This window comes from Anser cygnoides, chromosome 13 (assembly GCF_040182565.1).
Source record: "Anser cygnoides isolate HZ-2024a breed goose chromosome 13, Taihu_goose_T2T_genome, whole genome shotgun sequence".
Taxonomy (NCBI): Eukaryota; Metazoa; Chordata; class Aves; order Anseriformes; family Anatidae; genus Anser; species Anser cygnoides.
In genome coordinates this window covers 2,381,285-2,406,124 of record NC_089885.1, presented here as the reverse complement: position 1 = coordinate 2,406,124, position 24,840 = coordinate 2,381,285, and the positions used below count along the sequence as shown (strand labels likewise).

The window sequence follows — 24,840 nt, the reverse complement described above, 5'->3', positions numbered from 1 at the left end:
AGACAGTCACCACTGAAATGTGTGCTGCTTTATTGGTCTTCTCTGTGATGTCTTTCATTGTGTACACTTGGTGTGGTGATTTTCCAGAAGGGTTTTAGTGCATTGGGTTTTAGCTGCATGCCTGTGCTCTGTGCCCTTGAACATACACTTACATTTTTATTGTTTGACTGCTTAACTCTTTTTCACACGCACACACACAAGTAGTAGATAAAGCCTTGATACATTTTATCTTCTGTATAACTACCTAAAAATATTCGTTAGGCTTCATGTCGCTGTTATTTTGGAGTTTAATAATTGATCATCTGTATATTCTCCTCCCCACCCTTACCCCACCAAGGCAGTAAAGCCAGTGATTTGTTAGCACTGAAAGTTTGAGAGCCTCTGAAGGATATTTCAGTGAAATTATGAAATATCTGTTCTCTAATAACAGATTAATTCTCTTTGGGAGGTGTGTGGAGAAGATTCTCTTTAATGGTAGAATTTCTCAGGTGAGCTCAATAGCCTCCCTTCATCATTTTAAATCTTTGCACATCATTGTACGTACAGCGCTTCAACAAACAATTCAGTTGTTCCTCACGTCACTCACAACTTCCCATCTGCTTGTTTTGCCCTTTGAGTCTTCTGGCTTTGGTTTTAAAGTGGAGAGAAGATAGATACTTCAATGGAAGTTTTTAAATCCCAAGAGTGAAAAAATTTTGCTTTGATTTGCATTCCTGCATATCTTCTGTAGGGAATATGTACTGGACATGGAGAGCTAACCTCTTCAACAGTATGCCAATCAACTCAGAGTTTACTCTCCCTTTGTCTTGTCCAACAACATTACTATTTTATGTCCTATTCCATTTCACTAACAACATATTATTCTTCAATGAGTTCAGCTTTGTTTTAACTCTTTCCAGATGTCACTTCTTCTATCTCATCTTTTCTGTGTTTGTGACAACTGCAATCCAGAGAAACTTTCAAAGAGGTTTTTAACTACATTTCTTTGTTGTTCTGCAGCCACTACAGCATGAGCTCGCTGGTCCCTTAGACAGCACAAGAATGTTATGTTCTTGTAGGGCAGCATTTTGAAGTCTTAGTCTTGTTAGAAAGGAAAAGGTGTTACTGTGTTTTTAAATGAAGAAATAACATGTCAGCATGTTTAGTTTAATTCCCTGTTGGTTTGATAGCAGTGGAATGATCCACTCTTGCACTTGCCATCAGCAAATCCATAGAGTTGCTTATTAAGAGATTTACAGGTAGGGGTAACATCTTTAATTAGACTAAGTATAGTTGGGAAAAAAAGCAGATAAGCTCTCAGGCACAGAAGTAGTTCTTCAGGTCTGAAACAGAAGCAGCAAACTTCAAAGCAAAATTCAGGTTGGAAGCAACTGCTCTGACTTAATTAAAGAATGACCTACAAAATACTTTTGCAAGTCTAGAAACTCCAATTCATAACATAGTAGATACCAAAAGCTATAGACTCACTGGAGGTGCTATTTTGCTGGCCCATTACCTGCACCCCCTGCCTGCCCCCACCGGCTATGGAGGTCACCTTGCTCCACCAGGTATAAATTATCTCTAGCTCTTGCCCCTGAAAGGCAACCGCCTCTCCTCCCTGCTGAGTCTCTTTGACTCCCCAGGTACACCTTCCTCTTCTCCTGCATAGTCTAATACATATTTAATGATATTCTGAGTAATTGTTCTCAATATCTTAATTACAGTTTGCTTTATACTTTTCTCCTTTTGTTTCAGACCTTAACTAGGACTTGTGTGCCAAAAAACTTGTCTGCTTTTTCCAAACCTATTGGTCTCATAAAAAGTATTACCTTGATCTATAAAGCCTAGTTGTGACTGTATTTTTGGACCATATACCTATAATGACTTTGGAGACTTAATCCCTTCCTCCCCCCATAACAGATTAAGAAAATATAAGGTTATTTTTTTTAGAATTAGTTGCATTATTTTGTGCTCCTTCTTTCTTCATTTGGTAAAGTGGTGTACAATCATAAACATTACTGTACATGTTAAATGTTCCTGCACTTTAATGTAATATGAACAACTGTCTGATGAAACAGTTGTTTAATTTCTTTATAAAATACAAATCAAAACACTTTTCAAGGGTAAAATAAGCATTTGTTTTATCATATTACTGCATAAATCTATATACCTACAAATTACGTACTATAATTTGAGGACTTCTTTTCTGTGATATTCAGTTTCTTTCTGTCAGAAAGCGATGGAAAAAGAATCATAATCATATTCGTTGTGATGAGACATCTGACAGCCCTGTGCATCTACAAGTAGTTTTCAGAATCCTGAAATATTATCTATCTATTTATTTATTTATTGTACAAACTGTTTTGATATGGGGTACAGACAGAACTCCTGATTAGTGTAACTAAGCCATGGTGAAAGCCCATGCTGCACAAGTGGATGTAGCAGGAAAACCGGTGGGCACATTATCTCATTTGGAAGAGTATATTGATTTGAAATTACATGAGTCAAATTAAGGTCTTATTTCTAATAGGAACGTGATGTGAAGGTGCCTGTCATGTTATGAACATGAAAATATTTCAGATTAGAGAACAAGAAACCTTCCTAAGGGCTGCAAGAAATGTAAGGCTTTTTATTTTAATGCCTTTTTTTTATATATATACCTGAAAATCCCCACTTAAAGATAAGTATAACAGTTTTCCTAAACTGTTTACCAGCAATAGCTGGAAAACAATAGTGTGAATTTAGTGTGATTTTTTGACAGTGTTATTAACTAACTTTCAAAGAGCAGCTCCATTAACCTATTTAGAGTGAGACTCTAAAACATTCATCCCAAGTGCAGGTGGTTCCATTTTTCAGTATCAGTCATGTAAATGATCCAATAGCTACACTTATTGAGAAGAAAATTTACCATCAAATCTTGAGATATTATGTATCAGGCTACAATTTGTTCTTGTAAAAGAACCTGATGTTTTCTCAGATTACTTTGTTCTGGCTCATGCCTCCTCTACCAAAATCACTGTTTCATATTCTAAGTGAATCAACTAAAGTTAATGCTATTGTGGGAAAGAGGTATGTGGAATAGTCCATCTGGCAGTGAGCTGAAGTGGTAAGTCTCTCCTCACATTTTCTCACCACTAAGCTTTGATAAGAATAGTTATGGAAAAAAAATATATACTACCAAATACTTGAAACATCTATGTATATCCTCAAGTTTTCAGAGAAAACAGAAGTTAGAATAAGATTTAAAAAAAAAAAAGTGATTTTTCACATAATTTAATTGAAGTTTTGTATATTATGATCTGCAGCATACTGCAAAATAGAAAAATATATATAATAATGTGCATAAATTTATGTATTCTACTGTGAAGGTACAAGCTTACTTGTGTACATCAGGGCAAGTGTTTCTGTAGATTACTTGTACAGTGAAAATATGTGAAGTTCATCAGCGGTCACTAAAAATTTTTTTTTTTAAAGTAGAAATAAATAATGAATTAAAAAAAAAAAAAGTCTGGATGATCTTTAAAACCTCTGATACAACATACATGAAGTCCAGCCTCTCTCTCCTCTCCCTCAAGCTCCCTGAGAGGTACTTTCTGACACAATATTTTTACCAAGGTAGAACAAAAAAAATCTGTTAATAATGAATGCCTCCGTACTTTCAAATACCTACAGGAATATTTCTCTGTAATTCGTTGTCAAAAGTAATAACTGTCTAAGAATCAGGAGAGAAGAAAATAGCTTGTGGTACTGTGAAAGTTTTGATGCTTGCTTGCTTCTCTAATCATGATTCAGTGCCTAAGGTCCACCATAAAAATACTTTCTCTGACCGATTCCTAAAGGGGGAAATCAATTGGTTTAAGGTTTTTATGAAATTCATTTGCTTAACTGAAACCTAAACACAATGGTAATTCAAACAGAGCTATTTAGCTTGCAGGGTTTTTGTTTGTTTGTTTGCTTTTGCGGGGGGGTTATTTTTTTGAAAAGTCCTGTGTCCTAGAATTGTTACCAGGTACAGGAAATATAAAACAGTGTGTTTTGTATGCTAGTAATAACGTGTAGCCTATTCTTTTGAAAGAAAGCATAAATAATTTCTAAAATACTGCCTTAAAGCTAATATATTGGTACTGAGCCAAGGGACTTCTTGAAATAAATATGCAGTATTCTATACTTGTATCTATTATTTTTTGAAGGCATTAGGGTGTCATTTTTAGGCTATTGATTACATGCTGGATGAGTTATATTATTTTTTTTTTCTCTGCTTGTAACCCAAAGCTTCTGTCAAGCTGAGCTGCTGAGCTGAGCTGTTCTTTGATTTATATTTCTTGTCAATAAAATGACCAGGGTAGCTATCTCATGGATTTGGGAGGCCTCACTTTTAATTTCTGTAAAATAAAATTAACCGATGGGTATTCATAGGGAAATGCAACTTTTTTATTTGTGTGCATTTCTGCATATACTTTGTATGCCATGTTGTTTGTGAAATTCAACCTCTTGACTTACTGACTCCTGTAAAATTTTGGATTTCAGTTTGCATGCATTATCTAAATACATGGTAAAATGCTACAGAGGCTGAGAGTTTCTCAGATAGTATAGAAACTAGCATGCAGGCATTACTGGCAGGGTCCTCAGATTTGGCTGGCCATACAGCTGTGGAATATAGAAAAGACAGACTTTCCACCAGCATCACTTACTGCTAATGGGACTATGTGGGGCTTCCCAGCACACCCGTAAGTAGTTCTTCAGTTGTCATTATTTCTCCACATGTATGCATGGACATTTTGTTGGCATCCTTTCTTTCCATACTGCATGGAAAGACTTTCTGCTGAATTCTGTGGGATGACGAGTCTAAGGGAATGTTGATTGCAGTATTATGACTTCCTTCCGAAGCAGGATCATGCTGTCCCACCACCCTGACCATGTGTATGTTTATTTGTTAAGAGGAAATATGTGGCAAGGGCTCAAGATATATGTTTTGCTTGAGAACATTTAATAAAATGTTTTGTCTTCAGTATTACGTAAGTAATTAAAATTCAGCTAGTTTTGAAATTGGTAGGCTGGTCATGATACTAGTTTAGGTATCTTTGTATTAATAGGCTAAGTAAATAACTGGAGCACATAAATCATCAAGAGCCCAAAGAAATCCAAATGTGGAGTTCAGAGGTAAATTTTTGGGTATCATTTAATATTAATGGGAAATCTACCCTAGCAAATTTAATCTAAAGGTCAGTCGAATCAGACAGTTAAATAGAAAGACAGTCCAGCTTTAGACCTGCCTTTCCTGAATTATAAAAGGTGTCATTTATGTAGGACGTGTTCTAGAATGTTTGAAATTCCGCTGACAACTCTGTCCTTTTTTGAATACGTGCCTATTAATGAAGAAGCTTGAAAAATATCTCACTGGTTAATGAAGTCCAGTGTATTGACTTAATCTGAGTTTAGTTTTCTTCTCTTGCAGCATATCTCCTCTAGCCAGAAGCCTCCCTCCATAGGCTGAGTGATTCTAGTTTCCCTTGTCAGTCACCACAATGTGAGTACCCTTTTTTGAGTCTCAAGGTTTTCTGAAAGGTTGTCCCTGTTCTAGATTTTGAACGCTTATAAATACTTCTCAGATAATGCAGAGCAAACATTGCCCGATCTCTTCCACTTGTAAGAAAGAATTTAATTTCAGGTAGTTTTATTCTATAAATACCAAAACAAACTACAATTACATGCTTGTCAGCCCACAGTGTGTTTGATCCCATTCTGACCTAGATGTGTACTGGGCAAAAGGGATGTGAAATGCTTCCAGAAGCATACGACTGCATTGAATTTGCATAGGCCAGATAAAATTATCACACAATGCATAAAGTAGTGAAGAACCCAAAGCAGATGGATATATTAGAGATGAAGAAGAAATGGAGTTTATTCAAGGATACTTGAAAGCTTATTGTTGAATTATTTTAGAGCCTTAAGGTGTAAGCAATTACTGGTGGATTTAGGTTGAGGCATAATCCAAATATTTAAGCACTTGTTGCAATATCCAATAAACCCACTTACCAGTCATTCTATGGCTTTTCACTTAAACGTTGTCATACCAAATAAAACACAGCTTGTACCTTTTGAGTGATGAGGGTAATTCAGAGAACAGGCATATTGTCTCACTGGGCTTTGTGAAACACTCGGCACACTGAGCTACCCTGAGAAATCAGAGAGGCGTAGTAAGCCTGACCATTCTCTGTGTGTGTGGGAGGACGTTTGAGAGCATTTCTTTATTTCTTTTTTGGTCCTGCTTTTCCTTTCTTTTAAGCATGCTCATTACTGCAAACAGATTTTTTATTTTTTACTTGATGTTGCTTACATTCATTGTTACAACAACACTGAGATAGATACTTGGCTTTTTTTTTTTAATAGTATGTATTTGTGCGTGTGAATAGACTGCATTTGGACTCTATGTACTTAGCATTATAAAACGTTTCTAATTCATGTATTTCCATGGGATTATAAGAGTAGCACTTCTGAAAAGTTACTTAGTGTAATTTCATAGCTTTGTGTTAGAATGGGCTTTTTGATAGCCTAGAACATTCGCACAAAAATAGAAGTAGACCTACAGCTCAGAGACCTGAGGCAGTTGTCTCATCTCAAACATCACTTCAGTCAAGTCATTCCTCAGTCTGAAATATTCTAATGCCTATAATTTTCCTGTCTTCCTTTTAGGAAATAAGAAGTATTTGTTGCACTAATTCATTATAGGGAGGAGATGTAAACATTTTTAGAACATGGAGAAAAAAAGAGTATTTTGCTCCCATAGAGAATAATACATACTTCAGAAAAGGTGAATGTCTGGCCCGTCAGATATTCTTTAAGATAAAATATTATCTGCTTTGCTCTTCTGGTAGAGTGAAAAATGTTTAGTATAAGTTTTTCAAGGCATGAACACAGTTTGGAATTTGCCTTCCTGTGAATATATCTTTGAAGGGAGCATTTAATAAAAGTGAAATACTTCGTTTCTTCTGAAAGCTTTTCTACTTTTTCTTACTAGTGAAAACGAAACTTTAAAGCTGTAAGTTATCTTTTGCAACTGGATATCTGTAACCAGGCAATCTGAGGAAAAGAGGAAAAAAGAAAAAAAAGAAAGAAAGAGAAAGAGATACCTGATTAAGGATTCTTTTTAAGTTACTGCTGAACTAGTGTTTGGGGTATTGCACGATTTTGGTCGATACCCACTTTGGCAAGAAAAGAAGCTTTTCATTCTCAGCATTTATGGCTTCACCTAGACTGTTCCTAAGTGGGTACTACAGTAATCAGAGGCAGCTTGTTGGAGTTGTTCTTGGATAATAATTTCAGCGTGTGCTTCAATATTTCATTTTGTTCTGATTTATGATGACTTTGTTTACCTGGGCAATTTCAATAATTTGGGGGTTGTTTTTAATGACTCTCTTGTTTTTAATGACTCTTACAGTTAAACAGAATTCATAACAGAGAATAGAGAGGGAAGCCTTTGTTTGTACTTGATCATATCTATCCATTAGTTACTCACACTAAAATGTCGATCCAACATTTAAGTGAAAAATAGGCTCTAGCAAGGTGTGTTTTATGCATTCCACTCTTATATTCTGCAATGCTCCAACTTATAGAAATTGTGATTGTTAATTTACTGTTATTTTAATAGTATGGGCCTATAGTTGGATAATGTAAGTGGGAAAATGTCAAATTAATTATTTGTCTATTTGCTGCTTGAAATTGTTCTCTGGTAACATCTCAGCATTGATAAGCTTAATCATCTACAGTTAATATAGGTTTAATTTTCTGTCTTTATTTACATTAATCTACTGTAATTTTTGTACTACTCACATTCCATGTTTTTTCCCCCACACCTAGCAAATACGTTTCCATTGCCAAGTGATTCTTGCCCCATGACTGGGGCAATATAAAGATGAAGTATAATTAAAAGACATTAAATAGGGTTTTTTGTTTTTTTTTTTTTTTTTCCTCAGAGGTCACCTCATCTTTCATTATAAAATGGTTTCCTATCTCATATTATCAAAAACGTTGAATAATACTATAGTGTGAACTAATATAGCACTGATTCCATCTTTTTAGAGGTATTTCAGGTACTTGCTTGTTTCTAACCCCAGAATCCTATCTTGTATTTGCAAATATAGAGTATTGTGTTTTATCATCAAATGGTTCTTGAACACTTAATAAGTTATATTTAATACTTAATCTAACTACTGTGTATTTTTTGAAGTATATGACATCTTATTCCACATTTTTGATCCCTGCAAGGTTCGTCTTGCATCCCTCTTGTTTCTGAGCAGTCACATGCACTATTAGTAGCTTGTGGAATACACGAGTATTGGCCGTCATGAGTGAGCCTGAGATGAAATTGTTTCTCTGTTGAAATCAGTAAGAGTTATGTCATTGTATTCACTGGGTCTTAGAATTTCATCTAATGTGCTGCAAGAGTTTGTTCTTGAAGAAAACATTAAGGAAAAATATGTGTTTTGAGCTTCCCTGGGTTTGTTTCATAAGGCAGAGTTTTGCGGGTGTTTTCATCGTTCCTGAACATTCATAAATCAGGAAATACAAAATCATTTTTTTTCTGCTACTGTCATACCAAACTGTGATGAGATTATGATTTTCCCAAGTTTTCTGACATTTCAGTGTATTCACAGTTTCTGAAAACTTCTGCATGGGTGTTATTACATAAGGTACCTGGAGAGTCATTATCATTTCGTGTCTGGCTATATCTATATCAGAAAAACTGGGACCTGCACTTGTCACAGCTGTGCATCGCAGCACTGATAGAAATTATAGCGTAAGAAGGGCTTGAGTCTGAAAACATTTGAAATCAGTACTAATGGAATCACAAGTCATTTCCCTGCTTATAAAATTCTGTATCTTATTGTTAACACTGTTTAAATGCTCACAGTTTTAATTATCTTTACTGGAAACATCCTGCTAATGTGGCTATTTTGTGAGGTTGGATGCAGTTGTCAGCTTCCACTCTTATATTAATTCCAAACATGTTCCATATCAAGAAGTTTTTGGTTTGGAGATAAAAACAAACAAAAAGATTGTACAGTTATTATTTTATTCAAGAAATCAGAATTGCCTTAAGTATAGATGGTTTTTCTTATGTCCCAAAAAAGGGATGATGGTGAATAAAGATATAATTGGTCACAATGAATGAGAGTTCTGTTCTCTATCCTGTATTTGGTACACATGTGGAGAAACAGTAAGATACAGACAATATTAAATCATCTAAAATTTAGTAGGCAATCTGTAATTCTTGCCAGTACAGTTATTATGATATGTATTTATTAACAAAGGAGCAGATTAGCTTTTGGGATTTCCATCCCAGGGAACAGTGGAAGCTTTGGTGTTTATTTTCTTTCAGACCAGTACGGGAATTCAAAATAACAAAAGCTCAGATGGAAATGCCAGCTTTCAAACACTTTTTCTTAAAAATTAAAAAAAAAAAAAAAAGGAAAAAAAGAAACACTGAATCTGCTTCAAAAATGTTCTACTTAAGTGCCTTTCTGCCAGTGGTTTAATGTTTTATTCACTCTAAATTGCATAATAATTTCATTTTTTAATAACATTTATGATTTTATGTAGTTCAAAACCATAAAACTAGATGTTGGCATTCACAAAGCCAGTGGATGAAGAAAAACTTTTTTCATAGACCTATCAGGCACATGCGGTCAGCGGGAGTGCCGCATGTCTGACTGTGCTTGTGTTACCTTGCCATTGTGCTTCCATTTCATGAGCTTACAGGGCACTTCTGCAACTTGCCTCTTTCCCTCTGCTTCAGCTGTGGTTGGTAAACCTTATCTGTGCTACAGGCAGTGCTGTCTACTGGGATCTTGAAAAGAACAGTTCATTAACGACACCTCATTGCTGCCTCTCTCCCTGCCTCTCTGGTCATTCCCCATTGAGTACACCTGTGTGCACCTGCCCGTTTTACGTGACCCCACTTTGTAGGGGGCTGAGAAAGATATGCTGAGGGTTTTTCATTCCTGACCTCATTCATTATAACGCTGACTGAATCAAACCTCAATATACCTTCTCATCAGTCTTGCTGGAGGAAAGGGGAAAAAGCCCAAACTGAAAATGGTGGAGCTGGTGTGAGATGCACAGTACCCAAACAGTGGCATTGTTTGGCTTGCTAATGTTTATACTGACAGGTCGATGCTTGTATATGTTTATGTATATATAACATTATATATATATATATATAAGAAATTTCCTATTGGATAATATTTCAGAGGGTTTTTTTTTTGAGTTAGAAGGAAATTCTTACTGATTTTCTGTTCTCTAACACTTGGCTAATCAAACCCATTTGAAGAACCTCCTTAATCCACCTCCTGAATGTGCTCCCCACCAGGTGAGTGTGCACCATCCCCAGTGCTCTGGCGCAGCCTCTCAGCTGCTGAGGCCCCCCCTGCCCCCAGGAGCACATCCCCAGGGGGAGAAGCCCTCTTGAGCTTTTTCTCCATTTCATTCCCCAGGGTTCCCCTTCCAGGTGAAGGCAAGTACAAGTACGTTAGGCAAAACGTGTTGTCGTGTACTGGTGAGGAGAAAGGATTTTCAGTGATGTTGCTTTTTACTGATAACCACAAGAAGTCTAAAACAGGTTGCAAATTAATGTGGGGTGGGTCTCTTTCTCTGCAATTTTGTACCTGTTTCTTTAACCCTATATGTAGTTTAGAAATATTTGAAAGGTAGTATGTGGAACGGTCCTGAGAGCAATCCTATTAGAAAGGAAAGTTTCTTCAACATAAATTTTGAAACTCCCCTTACAATATTCAGACTTTTCAGTTATTAAAAATCCCCCCCCCCCCCCCCCCCCCCCCCCAAAAAAAAAAAAAAACCAAAACAAAACTTGGAACTCTGGGGTGCTTTCAGCTGGGCATTGAACAGCCACTGCTAGTGCCGTAGTTATATTAGGATTACATCTTCTGTAATCCAAAGAAAATATGCTTATATTGGAACTAGTGCTAAAGTTCCTATGTATCTAAATCAAGACAGGATTTTACCTATTTTGTTTAAAGAAAATCAGCTTTAAATAATCTAGCACCTTTAGTTTAGCATTATGTCTCACAACTGACAGTTACTGGTAATTAATCCATTGGTAGTTTTCTAGATCAGATACCCTGTGAAATGCCATTTTATGCAGATGTGGTTGAAGCAGGTCAAATTGCTTCACTTAGTCTTGTTTTCTTCATGTATTTCAGCAACTAGTACATATTGACAGACTTAATTGCGATTCCTTCAAAAGCTAGAGGCTACTTATTTTGCCAAAGACTTCCCATATAAACATGACATTAATAATGTGTATTTTAATTAAGTTGCAGATAGCTTTTTAGCAGGCTATTTGCTGAAACTTGACAAGAAGAAAACAATAATGGTTGAGCTGACAGAAACAGAATTTGTGAAAAGAATGAAGTGTTTACCACTGTGTTTTGTTTAACGCAAATAATAACACATGAAGAGCATTTCAGGCTTTGATAATAGTAATGTGTCAGTGAAGCACATGGATTAAGTCTTCCAAAAACAGAATGTACAGCCTTGGTTCTCGTTTCTTTTTGGTTGCCAAAGATAATGAGAGTGACAGATCCCAGAGACTTCCTGGGAAAGAATTCTTTTCATGCCTAAAGTGGCTCTTCAGTCCTTCTTAAAAGGTGGCTAGTGACTGTCCTATCTTCTTGTGAAGCATTGAACAGTCACAGTAATCTTGATGTAATAAATAATTAATGTCCTAATTATATCTAGCTTGTGATTATTTGTAGTAAATAAGCTATGTGTTAGTACTAGGCAGTGCTCTGCTAGACACTACCCTATCTACCACAAAAGGATGGCTCTACTGGTTACAGCACGATTTTATTTTTTCTGGAGTAAAGCACGGGATGTTTGTAATGCTGCAGATCACTCTGCTCTCCTTGTGGCAGACTGTATTTCTGGGTTTTGGCCTTCCATGCAAGTTTTAAGTTGGTTATTTTTGTTGGAAATGTTTTAAGGAGACATATGGACCTTTCTGATCTAAAAATCTATCGCAAGATTGCCAGTTTGTTGTTCATCTCCTCAGAGACAGGCAGTAGTTAAAGCACACAGTGTGAAGGCTTAATGAATGGTTCCAGAACTAATCACTCTGCACTTTAGATAGAGGGAAAAACATACCTACATGCCTTCGTTATTGTGTGGTATCCTTCAGGCTCTGGATTGGTGTCCTGCCAGGGTTTGAAGCTCCTGTACTTAAGTGTTTCTCCTTCAAATCACAACCTGCTCAGTCTAATCAGGTTCCTTGAACTTAGTCAGCCTCAGCTGGAAAACCAACACAAAATAAAAGAAAAATCCTGTGCATTTAGAAATCTTGCATTTATATTCATAAAGTTCTTTTTACCCGGCTTTAGGATCTGGACCTTACAAAATGAGTCCACTCATAACATTTCTTATTTGAGGTGATTACAATGGTGTGCTTTTTTTTTTCTTTGTTTGTTTTCCCCCCCTCATAAATTTGGGAGAGATAAAGCTACATTTGGGGAAAGAGGGGCGAGGATTATGTCTATACTTCTTGAAGACTTGAAAAGCAGTTAAGAAAGAAAGGTCAAAGGCTTGGATGTCTGCATTTTTTAACATGCCAATCTGTTAAAGACATTTAAGTAATCATTTAAATAATAAGGGGTAAGTTTGTAATTAAATATGTGCAGAAGTTGGAAGATCTTTTGTGTATTTATTAAGCTTCTTTTGTCTTTCAGAAGTAACAGTTACAAAACTATTCACATCATGAAAGTTTAACAAAAGAAACATCATAGGTCAAAGACATGAATTAAAATTTTGTTTTGTTTTGTTTTTTTCCCCCTACCTCCTCTGTATGATGGGGTAACTAACATAATGAATTGATGCTGGCAATTTTATTGTACTGTAGCAGAAAAGCAAGTCTTCTGAAAGACTGTAGTATGGAACATCTAACTAATAAAATAGAGATGCTAAACTTCTAACTTTTTTTTTTCAAAAATGAAATATAAAGGGTAATTTGTTTCCATCAGAAGATATTATTATCTATCCTTCAAGGCTGAGTGGATATAATTGCCCATCATGTAAATCTCTTGATAAATAGTGCCCTTAAGGCAGTGTGACACTAATAATTGTTCAATTACAGACTTTTAAGTTTTCAAATGGCCAGAGTCATTATTATGCACCTCGTTAATAGAAATAAAGGCATAGTTTCAATACATAGGGAAAATATTATTCTTGTGAAGATGAGTTCATCTTTACAATTAAGGTCTTCTGTAATTACCTGTAATATTTTTAGTAATCATAATTGAATCCCTTTAATAATAATTGTGCTGTGTTTACAGAAAATGAAGTAATTAAATATTAGGGCATTTAAATTTCAAATAATATATTAGCACTATATTTACCTTTTTGAAAAACTATGTTCATTCTACTTATATGGCTTCAGTGTATTTTAAGTGTTTCACACAGATCAAATTTATTCTATGAGCCACCATAATCATCCAATAGTGAAGTATTGTGCTACTGATCTTCTGGACTTCATTGTAACATTCTCAGTTCTGTCATGCAATTTAAAGGTACTGAAATTTGGCTGTAATTGATGATCCAGTAACTCCTACAGGTTAGGAAAATTCTTGGAGACAGTTCTCGAAGGTGAAGTGGAAAATGACTATTCTTTACAATGTTGTTTCTCTGTTTCTCTTCTACTATAAGGGGCAGAGAAGCAGCTTAGAAGAACTCTCTTGCCCTGAAAAAAAAGTCTATTTGCAGAAGCCAGGAGGCTTAGTACTAGTCAAATTGCCAAACAAAGACATATATTAACTAAAATATTTCACTCTTTGCAAATGATAGTCAGCCTCGATGTTATTCATCCTATTTCATTCCATAATTATTGATTGTAAGATGTTGTTGTGTTTAGATCACCATAAATATCTATTGTCAAATGGAAAAAAAAAATGCCCTACCTGCAGAGTTTGGAGTCCAATTTTTGATCTTTAAATACATACCACTGGTCCTACTGCAAGCTTTTTGACCTGTCCCATGTACTTCAGTAGGATCTAATCCTAAGGCAAAATAGCAGTGTTTTATAAGAACATACTAGAGTCGTGATGTTTTGTTTGATATTATCACTACTTAAATAGGTAGATCAGACAGAAGATTGAAGAATTGTTTCTTAAAATTGTCTGTTGTCTATGTCATTAAACACAAAGTATGCTTGATTTCTGAATGATCTGACATAGATGATTGGGAACAGACTCAGTTAAACTTGGTCTTACAATGGTAGATTGTCTTTTCTCTTGTGGAGATTATTGCATTTTTGTATACTTATTTGTTTAATTTGTCTAGGACTTTCAATTTGCTTCAACTCTTCGTTGTTTAGTTAAATAAGACAGAGTGCTTTACAGTGAACCTCACTGGTTCCTGTGAAAGGCTGAAGGCTCAGGGTGGGAACATCAGAGTACAGAACCTTACGTTCTTCAGCCTGGGTCCTATGGAGTATTTTACAATAATACCCCAAAAGAGAGAAGGATGTTGGTTAGATTACACCTACTCATGTACATACTTGAGTTTCAATTGGAAATTCCCTACTTTATTCTATTCTTGCCTCTATCACTTCAAAACTCCTGTGACTGTCATACATCTTTGACATATGGTTTGATTTTTGCATGGTTCTGTGTGGAGCCAGGAGTTGGACTTGGTGATCCTTGTGGGCTCCTTCCAACTCAGGACATGCTATGATCTTTAATCAAGCATAGAACCTCTAGACTAGACTTTGTGAAATGTTTACTTTGAAAGCTAGACACCTATGTTATTTGGTTCTCTTTGGATCTCACAGAAAATTCAAAATGTAGACTTGATTTACTGCAAGACTTAGTAAAGCTTAGTTGTGTATGGATCTCATGGATACTGTGATTTTATTTATTTATTTTATTAAGTTGCATAAGATTTCAGCCTGATATAGGGAAATTCACATAGCTGGAAACTACAATAAAACATTGGCATGAACCTTTGAAAAACAAAATACAGTAACATACTGGCTAGGTCACAAATTTGGTGGCAATTACTGTGGTAGTGATTATGTAGGTTTAGTAGAATACCTTCTTTTCAGCCTCAGTGTGCATTGAAATTTCCTCAGAAATAAAATAATAATATTGGGTGATAACTAGCTACTGAGTCTGTGCTTATATTCCTTAAAATACTGGTCTAGAAGGCTTCCAAAAGAGAATGACCATAGTTATCTGGCATTAGTTAACACAGGACCTTTTTCCCACTTTCAAAAACAAGCACGCACATAGCAGGCTAAGAGCTAAGAATGAGTCTGCTCACAGAAGGAAATGCTGCACTGGGAACTGTGTATAATAATAGAGCTTGCTTAAAAAGATTTCAGATCCACTTTAAAACAGGGCGATGTTTCTGTGTAATTTACAAACCTTTTCAAAATCAATAGAGCCATCTCAACTTCATCTAACTTTCAAATTTTTGCATTTTTGATGTATCCTCAGAATTATTTCCTAACTCTTTTGTAATAATTCTCATTGATTACATGCACTTGATCAGAGTCAAAGCAATAAAATGCAGACTTCAGTGTTGCTACAGTCAGCATATACAGTAGTTATAGTTTCATCTGGTCTTTTTGCTGTTAACACACATTTTGCTTTTGAAATTAGAATCTTCTGAGCTGTCTTGAACTTTGAGAACTCCTTAAAATTAGAAATAGGCCGAGGAGCTCCGCAAGAGTAAAATTAGCTGAGATGCTAAAAAAAAGGTGTTACATTGACACATGTTTATTTCAACAACACCTTGCAAAAGCATTTGTACAAATATGCTTGCCTGTCTTACTTTGAAAATAGCACTCCATTCCAGTTTTCTTGTATGTAAGATGTGTTTAGAGAGAAGGTAATTTTTTTGGTTTTGCACGTAGGACATAATGCAGGTTTTATTGCCAGTTGCTTGGCTACAATAGTTGATAAGAACAAAGGCTGAGCCAATACCTTGTCCCCTTGTCCACAGCCTTTGAACGTGACACTGTCCTTGCAGAGCCCAAGGAGTAGGACCATGGCCAGGCTTTCTACAGAACCACAGGGAAATGAGGGGAGTATGTTTTCCTACAGCAGTTCCTAAGGTCTTACCCATCAGTGTCATCACCCCAGCTCTCTCTGGAAATCTGGGGGCACGTGTGCCTCGTCAGCAACAGCAAAAGCATTCATTTAGTTTGCTAAATAAAAAAGAGTACTCTTGAGTTCTTGTGCTACCTATCTCAAATTTTTCCCTGGTGCTACGTCAGTTTTACATCTCCTGTATTTAAAATACAAGACTCAACCTTAACCATTTCTATTTCCTTTCCAGCCCAATTGATATTTCCAGTATTTTCAATGTAAATAGCCGATTGTGCATATGATGACCTTTCAGAGAAGATTTCAGTTGCACTTTCTAGTTGTTTTTCTGTTGTTGTTTGTTTTTTTCCCCCCATGCACAGCAACAAGAAGATCAATAACTGTGAGTACACATAGAGCATGGCTGCTCCATGGTACAACTCGCATGTTGGCGTCCTTTTTACTTTGGATGTCCTAGAGGGAGTTGTACTGATGACAGCGTAGCTGACTTTTGGTCCTTTGCTTGGTAAAATCTGCAATGAACTGAAACCGCCTGATTATTTGAATGCTTTGTCTTTGACATATATTCTGTTATGAGAAATTTGTACATGTGTGCATCTGCTGTGTCTGAGAATCGCTACAGCATGGCACTCATGTTCCTCAGGAGATCTAAGCCTCGATGCCCACATAGAAAACGTTGCCACTACAAAAGACACGTTGTCCTTTCATGCCACCTGATCCTGTTTGTCAGTCACTTGTGCCCCGAGGATGTTTTTGTACATAGCGGCGTTGGAACTGACTTCACAATATCTTCCCTGAGAAAACAATTTTTACATTACAGGAGTAAGCATGCCATGTGAGGTCTTTTTTTTTTTTTTTTTTTAGGACAGAAGGAGGTAGGAGAACAAGGTTTAAAATGGTAGCTACGTTCTGACACTATTAGCATACTGGACTAATCATCTAGGTATGTTTTTAAATCTGGGAGATTGGTAGCAAATGTGGAGAAAGAACAGGAGAGAGATGTTAGCCACTTACCCTGTAATCAGTACAGATTAAAAAGAGCAAAAGACGGTAAATACAGATGTTCTCTTGTGAGCTGCTGACTTGAGAAACCAATGGGAAGCATTACTACTTAGCAGCTGGTTGAAGAGTTGTGAGAATATTAAAAGAAAGGAAACATGTTTATGCAGACTGAGAAACGTATGGATGGCATTGAAAAGTAGTATCATATGGCATTTAGCTGTTCCTTTAGCTAAATTTCACAGCCTACCAACGTGCCTGCAAACATCGCAGTTCTCTGTTTGCTGCAACTGAAACTCTACTGGTTCAGAAAATTGTCTATAAACACTGTTATTACTTCAATTTTAAACATGTTATTTAACATACACTACTAATGGTCAGAAATTGAAATCATGTTTTGTGTAGTTATTATATTTATATCCCGTATTAAATATCAACATTTAAAATCACTTAAAAATCTGTTTGTATTATACTTAGGAACTGCCCTGTGGTCCTCAGGACTTTCATGAAGGCAAGTTTGCAGGACACCCTAACCAAGTGGTTGAAATGCAAAGCGTGCTTGTTTTGAAACTAGTGTCAGAGAAGCACTGCTGGGCCATCCCATCCGAGTTCTGCGGTGGAGCTGCATTGCTAATGCTACCAGACCTCGGAGAGGAGCAAATGTGCAAAGCCAGCCTGGCCTCTGCTATCTTGAATGTGATGGGGTTTTAAAAGGGTGCAGGCTTTCCTAAGAAGGAGAACAGTTAGTTCTGGTGTCTGTAGTTGTACTGGACTGCCATCTCTTTTCTTTTTCCTTCTCATTCAGTCCTTGCTAATCCTCCAGTGTGAGGAGGATGCTGTGTGCAGGTACACTGGCATTTATGCATGCTACCCCAATGGAGCTCTAATAGTCGCTGTAGGGCTGGCATCTCGCAGTAGCTTCTTCAGGCAAGAAGCACCTTACCTGCAGTCTTCAAAGCTGGATAATCTCCAAAGCCTGGTGTAATGAGGTCTCAATTCATGTCTCTTTGCACTGTTCTAGAACCAATGAGGAGTCAAGTCCCTAAATTACCAAGTTTAGAGCTTGAATAAAGGTGAACCTGAGAAAAAATCCAGAGTAAATATGGACATATAATGCAGGGGAGAAGTGGTTTAGTCAATCTCTGTTGTCGCCCCATGTAGCTTCTTTATAGTATTCAGTCTATCCATTATGATACTTACAGTATATATCACATCTACACAGATGTCACTTACTGTCCTTCCAACAACTCATTCTAAAATATTTCTTTAAGAAGTCAGATAATTTTGTTTCAAAAAATGAAAAAAAAATATGGTACAATGTTAATTGGTTCTTTATTCCAAACTATGTTGCTCATTGAAAAATCTCTGCACTTCCCATCTGTTGTCCTGCAAAGTGATATTTTGTAGTGCTAACACAATTGTTCCAGAAGGTTTCTTGGGATTCCCCCATGCTGTTGACTTGCTGTATGTAACCCATGTCATCTGTAGATGGGTTTCTTCACAAAATGTGCAGTTAAACATGCACTTGCTGCTGTCCTCCTCCCATGCTTCTCGTATAACAGAGCCTGGTTTTGTTTTGCAAAACTGCACAGACAGGTTTCCTTCACAGTACTTGCTGGCTTGGATGGAACTATGTGCAAATAAAGGCAGCAGTTTGACCTTAGATTATAATTGTGTGGCGCTTGCAGCATTGGGGTTTACATAAAGCTTTGTTCCCCATGGCAGGTTTCCACACAGGATGTATTTTAAAGCCAGAGTGCCAAGTATGAAGATAGGTAAAGAAATTTTAAAATAGTAGGAAACACGTACTCAAGACAGGATTAATTTGGTATGTTTATCTGCAGAGAGAATTGACTGTGTTCTTGTAAGAGTTACCTGTTAGCCCTATTTCTAATCTACATGAATGGCCCAGGCAGCAGAATGCAAACGTGAAGCAGCAAATCTGCTGATTATTCTAAATTTGAGGGAGTAATGAATGCAAAGTTTACCAAAGGTGAGGTGAAAAGGAACCGAGAATCACTTTTTAATTAGGCAGGCTTGTGGGGTTTCAAAATAGGACTGCTGGTTAATGAGAAGTAATATACTGTGCAAAAATAATGACCAAGTACTGCAAGAGTGGCACAAGAAATCTGATAGGGCACACCTGCTGCCATGATACGTGTGTATGATCACTTGCTGGGAGTCTGCTCTTGTTTTTAAAACACTTGACATATTTCCATGCTGTAAGAAATGTTGAGTTGCAAATGTTGTTGACTTTCAAAAGTCATCTAGGCCTCTAATTTTCAGTATCTGAATCTTTCTGAAAGCAACTTAGGTACCTAGCACTTTTTCTGCACACCACCATGTCGTTTGGCACTGAGATATCCCAGCTAGATGGGCAGTGCTCTCCTTGACCTAATCTACTCTGCTGAGGGATGCTGTGCTACCGCAGTTGTGCTCTGTGTTTGCCATAGCCCTGTATTTATGGCTAGCATGGCTACCTACCCAGACCTACAAAGTGCTGTTAAGACCAATTTTAAAGTAAATCAAAGTAGAATTTGATCTGAATTCCAAAGGTGTTTTTGAGTAGCTCACCTTTGAAAGAACTGGGCAAAAAGTAAGGATTTGGCCATCCCAAAGATGTATATTATCAGACGTTATTTTTTGAATGCAGAAAATATTTCATATAGTCATCTTAATTTCATATAGTCATCTTAGTTTATAGGAATCATTTGGCTTTCATAGCTTAAAATGATTTTTCATTTTAAAAGATGTCTGTTGTAATGTTTTAAATATGTATTTTAGAAAGTCTTGACATTTTTAGATAGTGGTTAAAAATTACGTCTTTTAACCCTAAATACATATTTCTGTTAATTTGTAAAACAGTTCTTTTTCATGAACTGAAAAACTACTTAAGTATATGATTTGAAAAATGGTGACACTTTGGCATTTCGTTGCATGACAACAATCTGTTTGTGAGACAAAACAAGAGATTTTTGCATATTTGCATAACTTAATGTAAAATACAGGAATCCTGCTTTTTTATTTTCAGTATTTCAGGGCAGCAGGAAGGAAATAATGTTGCAAAGAGTACTTCCTTATGTCTTGTTAAGAAAAAGAAAGGACTGTCCTTGTCCACAGTAGTCATGCTGATCAGTTGGACGGATGTAGCCTGTAGAAGACAGGAAACCTGTGTTTTGTTCTTTTCAGTGGTGTCTGTTCGGATGGTGTCTGTCTAAGCTGGGAATGTTTCCTTGGGAAGAGGCTAATATGTTCAGACAGGTAGTAACGAAGGCTGGAATGAAAGTGGAATCAAAGAAACAGAGAATTTTTTTTTTTAATGTGTATCTGGCTTTCATCTTTAAGAATATGTGTTTGTGTTTTGCTTTGTGTTTATTTTATTACTGAATGAATGAGAATGGTGACAGACTTGCTGATATCCTTTTTTATATTCATAGAATGCTAGATATCAATCAAAATTAGTTTTCTTGTTTTGTTGAGACTTCAAACTTTTGTCATGTTTTCAATTTAATGTCATACAAGGAATTCTGAAATTAAAGGAATAAGGTGTTTTTTTTTTAGGTATCATTTCAAACAACAGAGCAAGATTTATTTTATTATTTTTTTTTTTTTTTAAGTCAAAATGTGATTAGAAACCATTGGGCCAGAGCTTTGGTTGACATGACCGTTCAGTGGTATATGCTAGATCTTCAACTGGTGATTTTTTAATATTGTAATTCCATATTTCTTTCTTTTTTTTTCTTTTTTTTTTTTTTCCCACATAATTGGTTTCAGAAATGCATTCAATATAATTACTACCTGTAAAGGTACTTCTGTGAATTTGAAAGTTCCCTATACTGTTGCATGAATTTTAGATAACTGTGTCTATGAGTCTCAGTTAATAGGAATTGCATGTTTGTGCTGGCGTCCCGGAATCCATTGTATTCATTGAGCAGCACCTGCAGCGAGGAGTAGGATCAGGCTGTATGGCCATGAGGTGGGCACAATGGTTAACTACTGTGAGCTGAGGACAAGGAACACTGAGGCTATGGCCAGAGGTTCACTGAGAAACTGTGCGCTACAGTCTGAGACTTTCCCCTCTGAATTACTACTAGGATTGGAGCATTATACAAATCCACTTCATCTGCTATAGGAGAAAGCCAGCAGTTTAATTTAAACAGCCTTCCTGACTGGTTTAAATTAACACAGTTGTCCGATGTCCTACGTTACACAGGTTTGTTTTGCTGATTCCATGGTGTAGATTTATTACTTCTCCAACAGGCGAATAGTAATGATAATAATCATAAGTTCTTAAACTGCCTCAAAAAAAATCATAAGATACGACACTACATAAGTTTGAGTAATTTGTAATTTCTTCATTGTCTACTATTTTAAAATATTTGGGCTTGCATTGGCTAATAAACAATATTTTTTATTAAAATATTAACATCTTCAAATGAAAAAAAAAAGGAAGTATGTGATGTCAATGGGGTAGGTTGTAATGAAGTGTTTGCTAGCTGGTCGAAGCCTGGAAAGAAAAAGAAAATCTGCAAGTTGAAATTCTGTCTCCTCTGTGTGCTTCACCTACACCTTGAATACACAGCACAAAAAGACATGGGAATAAGCAAATCAAACCAAACGCAACATATACACAGGGCTGACCCCAACCAATGTGAGTTCTGTCCTCTGCACTGTGCACTGCCTGGGGTTCAGTTCAAATTCAGTTCCTTTGCTGGAGTCCAGCTGCCCTTTTTGTCTTCTCTTTTGTTCTTGTTTCATCTTCTTCATGCCACTCCTGAGCTTATAAATCACTGTACTCTCCCCACTTTAGCAGCTCTTATATGCATTTTACGTGCTTCTAGAGTGTTTGTTTATTTGTAGTGTGCCATTTTTCATGGTCCATTTGCTGTATCTTGATGGGTAAACTGGAATTTAAGACAGTAAAAAATAATTAATGATGAATATTCTTATTCCTGCCTGAATTATTCTCATTCATATCTAAATAGAAATAGCTGTTTGAAGACCAGGTAGCAGCAAAATTCTTGACAAGCCAAATGGGTACGTGATAATGGGTGAGTCAGCTAGGAGTTGCTTTGCGTATGCTGTTTTGCAGAACTGAACTGCTGCTGGCTCCTTGTTCTGAACAATGAATTTAAAGAGATAATTTTAAGCTTCGAACCAAGGTGAAGAAAGCATATTGATGTTTTCATTATCCTTTGCATCATTGTTTTAAAAATAAAACAAAGGAATATATAAGTGCCTGTTGACTAAATATCTGTTGAGTTCAGCGTCAAAAATCAGTCCATTAAATAGTTCATGATCAGGTTGAAACCCAGAAAAGGCACATGAAAAACATTAGTTATTATAATGTTGAATGTTTTCTTGGGAAAAACAGCCAACATGTAACTGTATTCTGTCTGGATTGAATCAAACAAATATTCAAACAGTGCGATTTCATATACTCACCAGTTCTTCAGCTTTTGATGAATAAGTTTGGAAGGGATTTCATTTTCGGAAAAGACCTTTCAAACCAGCTCTCTCAAATGTATATTTTCATTCTTTAATATCTTCCACTTATATTATCAGATAAGTGAGCATGTATATTTAGGAAACTGTATTCTGTTAGCTAGCACTGCATTCACATTACATGGATATTAATAGCAGCATAAAGCCATCTGCATCATTATAAGAGCTTCGTCTTGGAGGCATTCTAAGAAACTTAAGCTTTAACATTGGATGACTCCACAATGTCTTTTCAGAACATTTGAAGTTCAAATATCCTCATTACCTCAGATAAAAACACTTCAAGCTAGCAAATTAATGCTCTACATTATCAATTACTTTAATTACTCCATTAAAAACACAGACTATCATTTTGTTAAAAGTTGAACCATTCCAACTTTATATACACCTATGTCGGTTATAGAAATGATAGCATTTTTATATAGACCCCCTCAAGATTTACACATACATGCATAAATGCAAACCACAAAGTAAAAATTAATTATAAAACATATAGAACAGCAATATGGGGAACTGGTGGAAGAACTCTTTTTTTTTTTCTTTCCTTTTTTTCTTTTTTCTTTTCCTGAATCAGGCAAATTGCTCAAGATTTTGAGAGTTGATATATGGTAGGATAAATGGATTGTGCTTAGTTCTAGGATGTGTAAAGTCTCTTCACTACAATGCTAAAAATAAGGTTGGGGTTATGTTAAAGATTAGGATTGGAGACTATAGAGTGACAGTAGCTACATTTGTTTCTGGATCTTGTAGGATTTAATATGAAGGAGTTGGTTTAGGTGGAATGAAAGCCTTATGGTGCGGGTGAGTAAGAATCACAAGATTTATTTTAAGGGTACGTTTAAAGTTAACAGTAAGATAGGGACTGGCATTTGAGAAAGCGGTGTTTGAGCAGCTGAGTTTATTCCTGGATTTCAGAAGACTTACAAGTATAGAAGTATGCAGTAAATTTTGATCTTCAACCTCTGTTTCCCAAATCACCTTTAATTCTAGATTTAACCACAGGCTAGTGGATATATGTCTGCTTGAAGCTAAGGATAAACTGTCTCATCTTGCACCAGCACTCATTCTAGTTCAGACTGCCTTTCAAGATCCACCAATAAATGTTTGTCCTCTGCAGTAAATTCAAACCTGTTTCAAACTCTACCATAAGCATTGCTCAGCCTTCTGAGAAATAATAGTAACATTTATTTATTTATTTTACTGTTGCTACACAGTTCATGTTTAGTCCTGCAGCCTTGCAAGATCAACTAATAAATCAAGGCCTGCTGTTTCTTTCCCAAGCTCTATCTCAAAGCCTAGTCCTAAGAATGCCTTGTGACATCCTTTAAATGGGATGAGCAGGTGATCACTTTTCTGGACCACATCTTAGGACAGAAATAGGATGAAGTCCAGTGAGGATACTGATGGAAAACTTATGGTTCATAACCATGAAGAATTCCTAATGTTAAATAAAGCTTAGGATTCTTCTTCAGATTCAGTTTAGGATTAGTGCATGTTTTGTAAACTGATCTTACTGCTTTTTACATTAGAGATGAGTAGACCCTTGTCACCTGGTGTTGTGGGGGAGGGCTGATTTTATATTGGCCATGACATTAGGGTTTGGGATGGAAAAGGTGAAAGAAATAGGGTAATAGTGAAAGACTTTGGGATTACGATCAAGTCACTAGTGGTTCCTGATGTGTTTGGGTGGCCAGAAGGAGTCTCTGGGCTTAGCGCTTTGAATTTCAGGGCAAAAGTTTTATCACTCCATCCTGCAGGGTCCATAAGCCTGGAATAATGCCTTGTGGCTGAAATCCATTGCCTTGGTGCAAATCTAGAGTTAGGATTTGGGAGTTAAGGGCTAGGATTTGGGCCAAAGATGCCATGGGGCTTAGTTCAAGTTCTGTGTAAGCCTCAGGTATGCACTGAATGTCATTGTCAAGGATTGCAGGGCTTGTCCTGAAAGTTTTGGAGACTGAGGGAGGAGCTGGTGATGTTAGCGTATGAATTACACTTGTTCTTTGGTGTAGGATGCCCTGAGTTGGTGTTTAGGTATTGGACTAATGTCAGGGCCATAGGATATTGCAGATTCTGAATGTAATTTGATTATAAAAATCCAGAGTTTTTGTTTGGGATTCTAGAAGTCTAGCTGGGGTGAAAAGACAGCAGGAAGGAAGAGCTTATCAGTAGCTTCAGAGAAGGCTAGTTTTAGAGTTGGAATAAATCTCAGGCTTACTTCATGGCTCAAAAGTCTTACTGGCTTTCA

At 36.4% G+C, this 24,840-nt stretch overlaps 1 protein-coding gene across 2 annotated transcripts in view; it reads left to right on the top strand.

The window, feature by feature from the left end:
- TENM1 (teneurin transmembrane protein 1) overlaps positions 1 to 24,840 on the top strand; it is an 848,278-nt gene that overhangs the window by 20,632 nt on the left and 802,806 nt on the right. For both annotated transcript variants that reach the window (XM_048070576.2, XM_067005240.1), the window contains exon 2: positions 5,435 to 5,506. The gene's annotated coding sequence lies outside the window, so the exon portion shown is untranslated. The remainder of the gene's footprint in view (positions 1 to 5,434; positions 5,507 to 24,840) is intronic.